Source organism: Protopterus annectens, chromosome 11.part0, assembly GCF_019279795.1.
Source record: "Protopterus annectens isolate FY-2018-M chromosome 11.part0, PAN1.0, whole genome shotgun sequence".
NCBI classification, from domain to species: domain Eukaryota; kingdom Metazoa; phylum Chordata; order Ceratodontiformes; family Protopteridae; genus Protopterus; species Protopterus annectens.
In genome coordinates this window covers 1,305,265,193-1,305,278,560 of record NC_056745.1, presented here as the reverse complement: position 1 = coordinate 1,305,278,560, position 13,368 = coordinate 1,305,265,193, and the positions used below count along the sequence as shown (strand labels likewise).

Sequence of the window (13,368 nt, the reverse complement as noted above, 5' to 3'; positions counted from 1 at the left end):
CAGAGAAAGGCCATCTGAAGCCCTGATTCAGTGTACCACCCATGCCCCTAGGGTACCATCCATTGAAATTCCCCTTACCCTGTAGGTGCTGTCACCTGGAGTGTCCTGAACAAGTTGTGATTTTATGGAGAAAAAAAGGTTTCCATTCCTTTGGTTACATGAAAAAGTTCTCTGAGGAGTGGAAAAATAAACTGCCAAGGCAGACAACACCTTGCCATTTTGCTCACTCCTGGTGTAGGTGTCCTGAACTTTAGGACCAAACAAAGTGGAATCATCAAAAGGGACACTGAGAAAGGATGCCTTGAAGCACTCCACAAAGTTACAGAGGCACCTTCAGGCATGGTAGCAAACTAAACTATTGCTACCTGGCGACTTGGCCATACCATTCTTTGGATAAGAAACTCATGGATACATTTGAGATGGACAGCATGTGGCGAACTCAGCTTACATGGACTTCAGAATCTTTGCTGTTAATCCTGCTGTTAATCATGTTTCTCTGAATCCGGTCAGGTGTGCCATATAGTTCAGCACATTGAGATCAAAGGTGTCTGAAGCATATGTGTGCTTCTCAAATCTTTCCAATGCTCTTGACTCCCTTTTCTTAGGATTGACCAATGTAATCTCCTCTGAGAGCACTTTTTTGATGGCTGCAACAACAATGACATCAATCACGGACCACTTGCTCCAAGGTTTCCTGTCACTGGGCAGAAATAAGGTTTTCCATGTCTTCAGTCGGATAGGCACCAGTTCTCTCCAAACCCTTCTTGACACTAGGTCGACAAGAGTGTCGGGTGGAGGTACCACCCAAGCCATGGATGACCTTACAATGAAGGCCTCAAGAAATACTGACTTTTCAGGGGAAGTTGCTTCAGTGTCCCAAACCTCACCTTTGTCTCATCAGTTCAAGAAGTATGCCAAAAGAGGCATCATCCCGGGGAGGATTTGGGGGAACCTTCATCATACACAAGTAGAAAAGCACCACAATTCAAGTTAGATGTACACGAACAGTTTAATAAATAGACCCAACACTTTTAACATTTAGCACATACAATCACGTTTTCGTCTTCAACTTCGTCAGATAAAATGTGAAGTCACAAGCTTCCCAATTTATATTCTAACTGATTCAACCAATTAAAAGTATTACCAATAAGAAAAAAGATATCATTACATCATTAAAAAACATTTAAAAGGTTTAAAAGTTTACCTAAGAATGTCTGCCTTTACCAATCAGTAACCACATTTAGTTCATAGGTTCATAGGTTCATACTAGGCTATCTGCCCTAGGGCATTTATAAGCCTAGCCAGAGTGTGTTTGGCTTTCACCACCCATTTTAAATTAATTTTGCTATGCCCTTTTTCGAGGTTAGTATACTGTGCCTCTGTCTAACAGTGACACAGAAGTGATACCTGGGGTAAACCTACGATCTCCCATCCACTCATCAAGATTCCTCTTGAAGAGAGTCAATGAGGGACTCTGCCTAACCTGGACTGGGATTTTATTCCAGAGTGAAGGGAGCCTCTGGGTTATGAATCTGTCCCTCCAGCATGTCCTATTTATTTCAGTGCTGAGGTTCAAGTCTCTCGAGCGCGTAGCTCGATGGGATTTGAATTTTCTGAGGTACAGCATGTCCATTAATTCTGGGTTGGACATGGCTTTATACGTCAGGCACAGATTGCCTCTGAGCAGGTGGTATGCCACTGAGTAGAGCTGGAGTTTATTTAACCGGGCAGCATATGACATCTGTTTGAGCTCTTTGATCCTCTTGGTGAGGTACTTTTGGGGTCTTTCCAGTTGCTGCAGGTGTCTGGTAAGGTACATCACAAAAGGGGCATTGTACTCAATTATGGGCCTGATGAGGGATGAGTAAAGAGGCACGATGACCTCCCCTGATCTAGATGTGAATCCCTTCATGATTAGGTGGGCTATATAAAATGTTTTTCTAACCACTTTGGCCACGTGGTTGTCAAATGAGAGATTGCTATCAACCTGGGTCCCCAGGTCCCTAATTACTTCTTCTGTACTTAATGGATTACCACCTATGTGGTAATTTGTCGGCACTTTGTTTTTGCCAAAGGGGATGACTATACACTTTTTGGCGTTTAGCCTGAGCCATGGCTCTGGCACCAGTTGTCTGTTTCTATGAGGCCCTTTTGGAGGAGGCTTGTGTTGGCTGGAGAGTCGATTATGGCTCCCAGTTTGCAGTCATCTGCGAACTTGGTCAGCCACAGTCCTTCCATGTTGGCCTGAACCTCCGAGAAATATATACCAAACAAGAGAGGTCCCAGGACTGAGCCTTGTGGGATGCCACTTGTAACTGGTTTGGAGTCTGACATGGCTCCAGCAATTCTAACCATGTGGGTTCTGTCCTTGAGCCAGTTTGCAACCTATCTAGTGATATAGGGGTTTATATTTAAGCTGGTGAACTTATCTATAATGCCCGAATGGGGTACTGTATCAAAGGCTTTTGCGAGGTCCAGGCAGGCTGTGTGGACCACCTTCCCCTCGTCAATGGCCTTGGTGACTGTTTCATAGAAATTGACCAGGTTTAAGAGGCAGGATCTGCCCTTAACAAAGTCGAACTGGGTAGGATCCAGTGTCTGTAGGTCCCCAATATCTTTATTTATGAAGTCCATGATGATCCTTTCCATAGCTTTGCAGACCAAGCTAGTCAGGCTTATGGGGTGATAGTTCCAGGATCCGTTGAGGCACCACCTTTGTGGAGAGGGACCACTGTTGCTGTATGCCACTCTTTAGGTACATATCCTGTAGTAAGGCTGAGATTGAACAGTAGTTTTATGTTTGGGTTTAGCTCTTCTTGGAGTTCATGTAGGACGCAGCCCGGGACACCGTCTGGTCCCATTGATGCTGTGTTTTTTGCTTTGGAGAGGGCGGCTCTTACCTGAGCATCTGAGATGTCAGGGGGGCAGCACTCTGCTGGGATAGATATTTGCCCTTTTCGTGGGGAAGGGGGGGAGAAGTTTGCGTTGAACCTGTCAGCTAGGATGTTGGCAATGTATGTGGGTTCGGTGTATTTTTTGTCATTTTGGACTAATTCTGAGCATATCTGGGAATTCCCACCCAGGTTCCTAACATAACTAAAGAAAGCCTTGTGATTATCCTTAGTGTCCTGTGCAATTTTTCTCTCGAAGCTGGCCTTAGACGATTTTATGAGTGCCCTTAGTTTTTTGCTAATACTGATCAGAGATGCCTTCCCTTTTTGGGATTTTGCTCTATCATGTAGTAGCTTCCTCCATCTATTGTATAGTTTGTTTATGGCTGGGGTCCACCAGACAGGACGTCTGCCTTTGGAGGATTGGGTCTTGGTTTTATTTGGGATTGCATGATCCATGCATTCCTGAAGGTGTTCATAGAATGCATTTATAAAGGATTCTGTGGTCTGGGCCGTATTTTCCACAGGCCCGGGGGCTTTGAAGGATTCCACCTTGGTTTTGAGGAGTGTGAAATTTGCTTTAGAGAAGTTTTTCACTGTGGTTTTCTGGGCAGGGGGTGGAGTCGGGATGTGAATATCCAATGAGATTAGTTTATGGTCTGATCTTACCAGTGAGGGATACACTTCTGGTCTGGAGCATAGAGTCCCCATGTTGGTGATGATCAGGTCCAGTATGTTTTCCCCTCTTGTGGGAGTGGTAACAAGTTGTTCCATAGCATTTGAGTTTATAAATTCTAGGAACCTTTGGGCTAGGGTGCTGGAGCTAGAGTAATGCTCCCAGTCTATGTTTGGGTAGTTGAAGTCACCCAATATAATGGTATTTGGAGAGACCTTCATATTTTCCAGTGTTCTCAGGAAGGCTGAGTGGGGTTCCTGGGTTTGGGAGGGTGGTCTGTAGCAGGCTATAAACTGGAAGGCAGTTTTACCCACTGTTAGTTGCACATGGATAGTCTCTGATGCTTCGTGCTGTGCCACCAACCTGGAGGTGCGGGTATCTTTGACGAATATTGATACTCCCCCTCCTTTTGTGGTTCGGTCCAAGTTTTGGGGCCGAAAAGCATGGTATGAGGTATAACCTGGTAGTGCTGGGGTGCTCTTGGGAGCCTTGAACCAGGTTTCTGTTACTGCACAGATATCGATGTTCTCCATGCTAAGGAGAGTTTCGAGTACGTGCATCTTGAGGTTTAGATTTCTGGCGTTGAGTAGCATTACTCTAAGTTTCTTATTCCTTGTGATACCTATGGAGGTGGGTTTGTCTTTTGAGCCTTGCCTAAAAAAGGCACTCTGGGGGTAGCAAGAGCCTTTGCCAATATCCGAAAGCCCAGGGGTGACAGGTGCAAGCCTGTGTTGTATCTTGTCTAAAAGTATAAATCTAATTCCTCATAAAACCATTGTTAATGTATATAAAAAGTTGTGTATAAAAAATGAAGTCCAATATAAAAGACATTAAAAATGTGTTTAAAAAGTTATAACAAGTAATATACATAAGTTAATCATTTGGCTCCCTCATGTGGCAGAAATAAGTACAATTTCAAACAAATGTAAAACAAAAATATCTAGTTCTAATACTAAAATAATATAAGCCCATGGGTGTGAATAAGTTGTTCTAATCAAGCAAGTACAAAAACCTTGTTTTTTCTTTTCTTTTCCTTTCAGTTCTTTCTATTGTAAGTTATTTGATTATAAATTCTTAAAGTGAGAACACAATTTAGCTGATCTTAATTTCAGTACTGGCGCTAGTGAAATCATGTCATTAAGTCCTGGAAATCTACCTGCTTCTAACACAAGCTGCCAGTACAATTCTCTGTATTCTACAAGTGTTTCCCACATACCACCCCTAGGGTCAACAGTTACTACTTCAAGAATAAAAAACTGAAATACAGATGTTTTACATATAATACTGTGTTTATATAAAGCGTTGTTTTCACTTCATCATAGTCAGAGCCCTCTGTCAAATACCCTTGAGAGAAATCTAGTTGCCTCCTTTTACAGTGATGTTTCTTGTGTTCCACCAAGAAAGAGAAGACTGGAAGAGGCAAAAAAGCTTAGAGGGAGCTCGATGTCTGGGCCTGCTTGAGACCTTGAGGTGGCGGCTATCCCTGTATAAAGTGATGCAAGACTAAAGATCCAGGCAGTTGGGAAGATCAGGATGGATCTGACTTAAGGTGTGATACACCAGTCCCCAAGTGAGACAGAATATTTTTTACGACCTTAAACACGAAAGCTGATTCTGGATGACTTGGAAAAGACCTCTCCTAATTTGCAGATCTAGGAGAAACCTCATTACCAGCCTCTGACCCAGCCAAATTTGAAGCCAATACTGGACCTGAACTGTCTTGGGCCTAAGCACCAAGGGGCAGGGACAGCTCCAAAATCCTCAGGGTTGACCACAAACTAGGGATCCCAACCATGACCCCCTTGGGTCTTGGATGTAGATGGCTCAGATGGAGTGGGAATCGAGTATATCAAGGTAGATGGTGAAGCCGAAGAAGAAAGAGAGAATTCCAGATCCCTGGTGACAGCTAGGAAAGCTGATTGGTGCTGTCCCTATTCCAGTACCAGTGCCAGTAATGGGCTCAGTACCTCTGAAAAAAAGCGACAGTTGTGGTTCTGATCTTGACAGAACAGAGTATCTGCACTGGGGAGTTGCCAAGCCTGGATACAATGATGCAGCTGAAGAAGCAGAAGTCTTTGAGGCCTTCTGGACTGGCTTAGAATAGGCTAAAAATTCAGCAGATTATTTCATTATTTCTTTTTTCCTTTATTCCCCTATTTTTCTCTCGCTTTCTTTTTTCAGTCTCTATTCATATCTTTGTTTTGATCAGTCTCCTTAGCTCTTATTTGTGGTCACTTTTAGAATGGTGTGATTTAAAGTTATGTTTCAAGGACTAAGGTTTTTCCTTCACATTGTAGAGTTTATTAATACTATGGGATCACCACAGAAGCTTGTTTACAAACCTGGTATTGTATTTATGGTGAATGGGAGCAGGTGCCTCTGTACAGTCATTTAGGTAATTTGGGTGATTTCTTTTGGGGTGGTAAGCACTTCAATTTCATTAGGTCAATGGCTAGTTGTAAGAAAATGACTTTGGTGAAGTCTCTAAAGAGTGTCCAGTTTGGGAATGTCTTGGGATGGGTTCTTAAAGGAAGCATCAAAACATGACCGTGTGGTTTACTAGTGATGAGGTAACAATAGCTAAGAAGCATAGTGTGGTTTTATTAGGAAGAATAAAATCAAGAAGGTTTGTATCTCCATCCTTTTGAAAGTGTTTGCATTTATGAATTCCAGGAACCTTTGTAGACTGTTAATAATTGTAATAGAATTTACGGATGGGTAATTAAATCACCTGTGCAGATTGTGTTAGATTTAGTATTTAGTGATTGTAGTTTGGTAAGGTGTGCATTATGTGTTGTGGGGCTAGGCTTGAATAATCAGCAGTGATTTGGCAGGGTATGCAGAAATTCAAGGTTACTGTCTCCCACAATTAAATATTAGGTGATGTGGTTGTGAATAAATATGGTTTGTTCCCCTGTAAAGGCACAGATTCCTTCAGTGTAGGTTCTAAGTTAGTGGCAGGGATTAAGAGCAGGTGGAGAGGGTGGTGCTTTCTTTGGAGTGGAACCACATTTCAGTAGCAATACACCTGTGGATGTTTTCAAGGGTTACAAAGGCTTCTAGTGCAGAGTAGATCCACAGTGTTATTAGTCTGACTGGAGTTTGTTAGGGCATGAAGCACAGGAGAGTGATTCTGCCTGAAAAAGGCATTATGGGGTACTGAGGTCTTGGCCAAAATGCAGGAGCCCTGTGGGAAGCAGAGAGGTCATTCCTAATAAAGTAGGCAAGACTGTCTGCCATCTCCCTCCATGTTGACACACACTGGTCTCACTGAAATAATTACTGTCATATGTTTTATATATATATATATATATATATATATATATATATATATGTGTGTGTGTGTGTGTGTGTGTGTGTGTGTGTGTGTGGATAGATACAGGATCACTTATCTTGGTCAACACAGCAAAATGTCAATAGCAAAAAAGTCGACCACAAAAGGTCGACACTGCAAACATCAGCAGTCAACTGTGCATGCCTCAGGAACATAAGTCTCAACCTGCTAAGAGGCCAATGTGGAACACAGACCATAGCAACGTGACAAACAGTCAAAATGTGGAACACCCTATTTTCGCACTGCACGAAAAATATACCTTGATCATGGCCATGGCCTTTCAAACAAAATATACCATATGTAAGTATTTAATAATACACACAATCTGTTGTAGACACAAACATTTACATATGCACACACAGATGTAGAAGCAAAAAAGACAGTGGTTCACTCATATAGAAAAACTCAAACACACACACACACACACACACACACACACACACACACACACACACACACACACACACACACCCTTGTTATGCCTGTCAACTGTCCAGAATTTTGCAGTATGCCCACATTTTTCCTCATATTTTTGGTCTGTTTCTCATCAAATATGTAGTTTTCTGGCAAATTGTAGATGAATGAAATAATAAGATAGTGACAGAAATTTCAGTTTCAGACATCATATCATTTAGAACATGTATGTTAACACAAAACCTGTTATTCTAGCAACTTTCTAAGTTTATAATAGCAATATCTAAAAATTGTTGCTATTTTTGTGGCTTTATCACTGATTATGTTTGGCTATTGGCTTTGTCCAGATTTCTTATTCTAGGAGGTTGAGAGGTATGGTTATACCTCTCATCTGTCCAGATTTTTGCCTCATATTTTTAGTGTATTCCTCATAAAGTTTGTCGTTTTCTAGCAAATCTCTGAGAATTTAATTCATTAAATAATGACAGACATTTGATTTTCAGACTTTGAATCCTTCAGAAAATGCATGGTAACTTAAAACCTTTTATTCTAGCAACTTTCTGAGTTTATAAGAGCAGTACTTAAATTTTATCCCATTTGTAGGACTTTGTCCAGATTTATTCTGCTAAGAGGTTGAGAGGTATGTGTGCACGTGTGTGTATAGAGATATATGTTGGGTAGGGATCAGTACATTTCTGCTAAGCAAACTACTCATAGGTTCATAGGTTCATAGGCAGGTACTAGGATATTGGCCGTAGGGCCTATATAAGCCTAGTCAAAAAGGTACCCTGGCTTTCGCCATCCAAGAAAATTATTTTCCTATGCCACTGTTGAGCAGAGCCACAGAAGTGATCCCCGGGGTTAATTTCATATTTCCCATCCAATTATCAAGATTTTTCTTGAAGAGTGCTAATGAGGAGCTTTGTTTGATATATATAGGTAGTTTGTTCCAGAGTATGGGGAGTCTCTGGGACAGGAATCTATCCCTCCAGCATGTTCTGTTTATTGTGGTGACCAGGTTTAGGTCCCTAGAGTGTGTAGCTTAGAGGGATTGGGATTTCTTTAGGTTGAGCATGTCCAACAGCTCTGGGTTTGACATAGCTTTGTATGTTAGGCAGAGATTGCCTCTAAGTAGGAGATATGCGATGAAGTAAAGCTGGAGTTTTTTGAGACGGTCTGCGTAGGGCATCTGCTTGAGGCCGGTAATCATCCTTGTGAGGTATTTCTGCGGCCTTTCCAGTTGTTGTAGATATCTTGTGAGGTACATACCAAAAGGGGCATAGTACTCTATAATGGGTCTAATGAGTGATGAGTAGAAAGGAACAATGACCTCTTTTTTCCTGGATGAGAAACCTTTTGTGATGAGGTGTGCCACATAGAAGGATTTCCTGACTACTGTGGCGATGTGATTATCAAAGGAGAGACTACTGTCCACCTGTGTCCCAAGGTCTCTTATCACACTTTCAGTGTTAAGTAGACTACTGCCTTTGTGGTAGTTCATGGGTACAGAGTTTTTACCAAAGGGGATGACCGTGCACTTTTTGGCATTGAGCTTGAGGCCATAGCTTTGACACCAGGCATCTGGCTCAGTGTGGCCCTTTTGTAGGATGTCCACATCGTTAGGAGTTTTGATTATGGCTCCTAGTTTGCAGTCATCTGCAAACTTTGTTAGCCAAAGACCTTCTGTGTTAGCCTGTACTTCAGAGACGTAGATACCAAACAGGAGAGGACCCAGGACTGAACCCTGTGGTACTCCACTTGTCACTGGTCTGAAGTCAGATTTGGAGTTTGCTACTTTCACAGTGTGGGTTCTGTCAGTGAGCCAGCTGGCAACCCATCTTGTGACATAGGGATTTATACCTAGTTTAGTGAGTTTATCTATAATTCCAGAGTGGGGGATGGTGTTGAAAGTCTTGGCGAGATCTTGATAGGCTGTGTGAACCACCTTACCCTCCTCTACAGCTTTGGTGACTGCTTCAAAGAAGTCTATCAAGTTTAGGAGACATGATCTGCCTTTTACAAACCCAAATTGGGTAGGGTCCAGAGTTTGGAGATTACCAATGTCTTTGTTTATAAGTTCCATGATGATACATTCCATGGCCTTGCAGACCAGGCTCATCAGGCTAATGGGGAGGTAGTTCCCAGGGTCCGTGGTGGCTCCCCCTTTGTGGAGTGGGATAACCATTGCTGTGCGCCATTCCGTGGACACTAAGCCTGAGGTGAGGCTATGATTGAACACATGGTACTAGGTGGGGTGCCAGTTCGTTCTGTAGTTCATGTAGAATGCAGCCTGGGATGTTGTCAGGTCCCATGAATGCTGTGTTCTTGGCTTTGGAGATTGTGGTTTTTACCTGTGCAGCCATGATTACAGGAACTTTGCATTCTTCCGGTATAGAGATGGGTCCTTTAGGGGGTGAGAGGGGAGTAAAGTTAGCACTGAACCTATCTGCCAGGATCTTGGCAATATCAGTTGGTTCTGTATATTTAGTACCATTAGTCTGTACCTCAGAGCAGATCTGAGTGTTGCCATTGAGATGCTTGACATAGTTATAGAATGCTTTGTGGTTGTCTTTAGAATCAGTGGCGATTTTGTTTTCGTAACTAGCTTGGAGGATTTTATGAGGGATCTCAGCTTCTTACAAAGGCTGACCAGGGAGTTCCTCCAATCACGGGATTTTACTCTTTTTTGCAACAGTTTCTTTCTTCTCTTGTAGAGTTTGTTTATGGCAGGGGACCACCAAATTGGCTTCATTTTTTTGGAGAATAGCATCTTGTTTCTGTTAGGGATAGCACGATCCATGCACTCGTGTAAGTGCTTATAAAGTGCATTTGTGTAGGATTCAGCAGTCGTACCTCTATTGTCTGTCTGCATGGGTGTTGTGAAGTTTGCCACTTCTGTCTTAAGAAGCGTGACGTTGGCTTTGGAGAAATTTTTTACAGTAGTTTCCCTAGTGGGGGGTGGGGTGGGATGTGGATGTCTAGGGTGATTAGCTTGTGGTTGGATCTGACCAACGAGGAATTGACCTTTGGTGTGGAACACTGGTCACCCATGTTGGTAATGACCAGGTCTAGGATATTGCTGCACCTGGTGGGGGTGTGGATAAGTTGATCCAAGGCATTGAAATTTGTGAATTCCAGAAAACATTGAGCAAAAGAGTTGGAACATGAGTAGTTTTCCCAGTTAATGGTGGGGTAGTTTAAATCACCCATTATTAGGATGTTGGGTTATACCGTTTATTTTCCAGTGTATCAAGAAATGAGGAGTGGGAATCCTGGGGCATGGTGGGGGATCTGTAGCAAGCTACAATTTGGATTGTGGTCTTGCCCAGAGTTAGTTGCACTTGAATAATCTCAGCTGCATTATGCTGAGCAACTAGCCTGGAGGTGTGGATATCCTTAATGAATATGGACACACCTCCACCTTTAGTGTTTCGGTCCAGGTTAGGTGGCCGAAAGGTGTGGTATGAATTATAGCCTGGTAATGCAGGGGTGCTCTCTGGAGCCTTGAACCAGGTCTCTGACACTGTACAGATGTTGATGTTCTCCATTTTAAGGAGTGACTCGAGTGAGTGCATTTTGAGGTTTAGACTTCTAGCATTGAGTAGCAATATCCTCAGATTTTGCTTGCTTGTACCTGTTATGGTGGTGAATTTGTCATTTGAACCTTGCCTAGAAAAGGCACTATAGGGGTGTTAAGAGCCTTTGCCAGTATCTGGAATCCCAAGGGTGACAGGTGCAGGCCATCTCTGGCAAAGCATCATTGTCTGTCGATCATGTCATCCCAGGCAGACAGATACTGGATCCCCTTAGAATAACACCAGAAGCTTAGCCAATTGTTGAAGTCAGCCATTTTGTCCTTGTACTGTTGTATCATTCTGGGTGATGGCAGGATGCTACTCAGGGCTAGGGTCATACCTGCCTGGGCTACAAGATCGGAGAGCTCCTCCATGTCTCTTTTCATGTATTCCAGGGAGGTACGTCTCAGGTCATTCACAATAACATGGACAATGACAGAGTCATATTTGTACTTGTTGTGGAGTGACCTGAGTGCATTCATTAAGTGGCAGATCCTGGAACCTGACAGGCAGCTGACAGTAACTTTCTGTTTAGCCTGGTGAGTGGAACATCAGTGTGCCTGACTATGGAGTCACCTATGACTAGAGTATTGGGTACATTGTTATGCCTTATGGGCTGTGGTTGAGTGGCACACTGAGTTTGTGGGCTCTGTGTCATTTGGGTTGTTTTGGGGGTTGGAGGTTGCTTGCATTTCTGCTTTGGAGGGCTCTATTGCTTGGGCACAGTACTTTCCCCCGATAAACTACGTTCTCTCTTTTTATTTCATGGGGAGGTCCAAAATATTTTGTCCCCTAAAGATAGATTACACTCATTTCTCTGTCTTGGGGGTGAGGGTCATTGTAACAAATCCTTGTGAACCCACCATGCAATGATGCCAATGTCCTTTTTAGTGAATTCATAATTTGGGAGCTCTCAATGGCTCCCATCCTCAAGAACAGTTACTTGATAGGTTCGTATACCGCAATGGAGATTGACTGTAATTGTGGTATATGAGCCAATCAAAACCTGTGTAGCACAGCCAATGCTGTTCAATGTGGAACAACAGAGCAGTATTTGATTGGTTTGCATACTGCAATGTTGATTGGCAGTAATTTTGGTATACGAACCAATCAGAAGCTCTGTAGTGGAGCCAAAGTTGTTCAGTGCAGAACAGTGGAACACTGGGTTCATTTATGGTTGAGTGCAGAGCATTCCACATAATCTAGAGCAGTTGGCTGCTCAGCTGAGGAAAATCCTCAATGTGTGCAAGCAAATGGACAAACAAAAAAATAACACAGTTTTTTGCAGGAAGAGTGTGCCCTTCTTACCCTTACTAACTATATATACTAACTCTGAGATCACACAATCCTAGGGAAAGGGAATATTCCCCCACCTGGGAATTGTCGATCAAGCACATTTATTGACCATGTGCATATGTTGACCAACTGTGCTTGATCAAGCAGCTGTTGTCAAACACACACACACACACACACACACACACACACACACACACACACACACACACACACACACACACACATATGCATGCATACAAAGAAATGCTCTAGAGATATCAACTAATTTTGTGTACTACTCAAAAAGCATATTAGAAAAAAACATTGGGCTCGTCCGGGATTTGAACCCGGGACCTCTCGCACCCTAAGCGAGAATCATACCCCTAGACCAACGAGCCACAAAAATAAAAAAATCCTAGTATATTTCAATGAATGCTGCCACATCAGCACAAGACTTAGTTGGAGATGGATCTGGCTCAAATTACATTGAGGGCTGGACTTTCTTCAATAAGCAAAGCACAACTGGATTAAGTAACTCACGGAGGTGCTACACAAACCTCTGCTGCCGTGCATATAATGTTACTTCTGTGCTAATGCTTCAAAGTTATTTGTCATACATGTTTAAAAAATTATTATTTGGCTTATGTTAAAATCAATGTCATGTTTCATTCACAACAGTGAATTACAATGCAGCAAAAGTGAACAAGAAAGAAAGAACTGCTGTAACTATCTCCAGTATGAAAAGACAGTTATACAAAAACCTGGTTTTATTATATCACTTTCTATATACAATCAAACATTGTCCAAACCTGATGCATGGATGATCTAATTGATGGTTGTGCATGTGGGGCTAGATTCCAAAGCAGTTGTTCCCACCGCGTAAGTCTGCCAAGATTCCAAAAGACTTCTTCTTAGTGTAAGTGACTTACTTTCTTGTAAGGCCTATTTATAAACAGGCTTACACAGGGAGACAGATCACAAAATATCTGCTTTTAGCCTGCTCTGAGTGTAAGTACTCACTCTGAGAGTAAGTCTTTTGGAATCAGGCACATAGTCTTGTCTAATATACTCTCCTTGTTGAAAGAAGCAAGAAAAAGGCTTCAGTGTTAAAGCTGCATCTGAAAATATTAAGGTGGATAAAAGCATTAAAAACTTTGGGAATCAATTGCCAGAATTATATCACTTTCATGTGGATTATCCATC

The 13,368-nt window shown here is 42.4% G+C and overlaps 1 non-coding gene across 1 annotated transcript; it reads right to left on the bottom strand.

The window, feature by feature from the left end:
• Positions 1-12,491: 12,491 nt before the first annotated feature.
• TRNAP-AGG lies at positions 12,492-12,563 on the bottom strand. The gene has a single exon. It is a non-coding gene; the product is annotated as a tRNA-Pro (tRNA).
• Between the last annotated feature and the right edge of the window lie 805 nt (positions 12,564-13,368).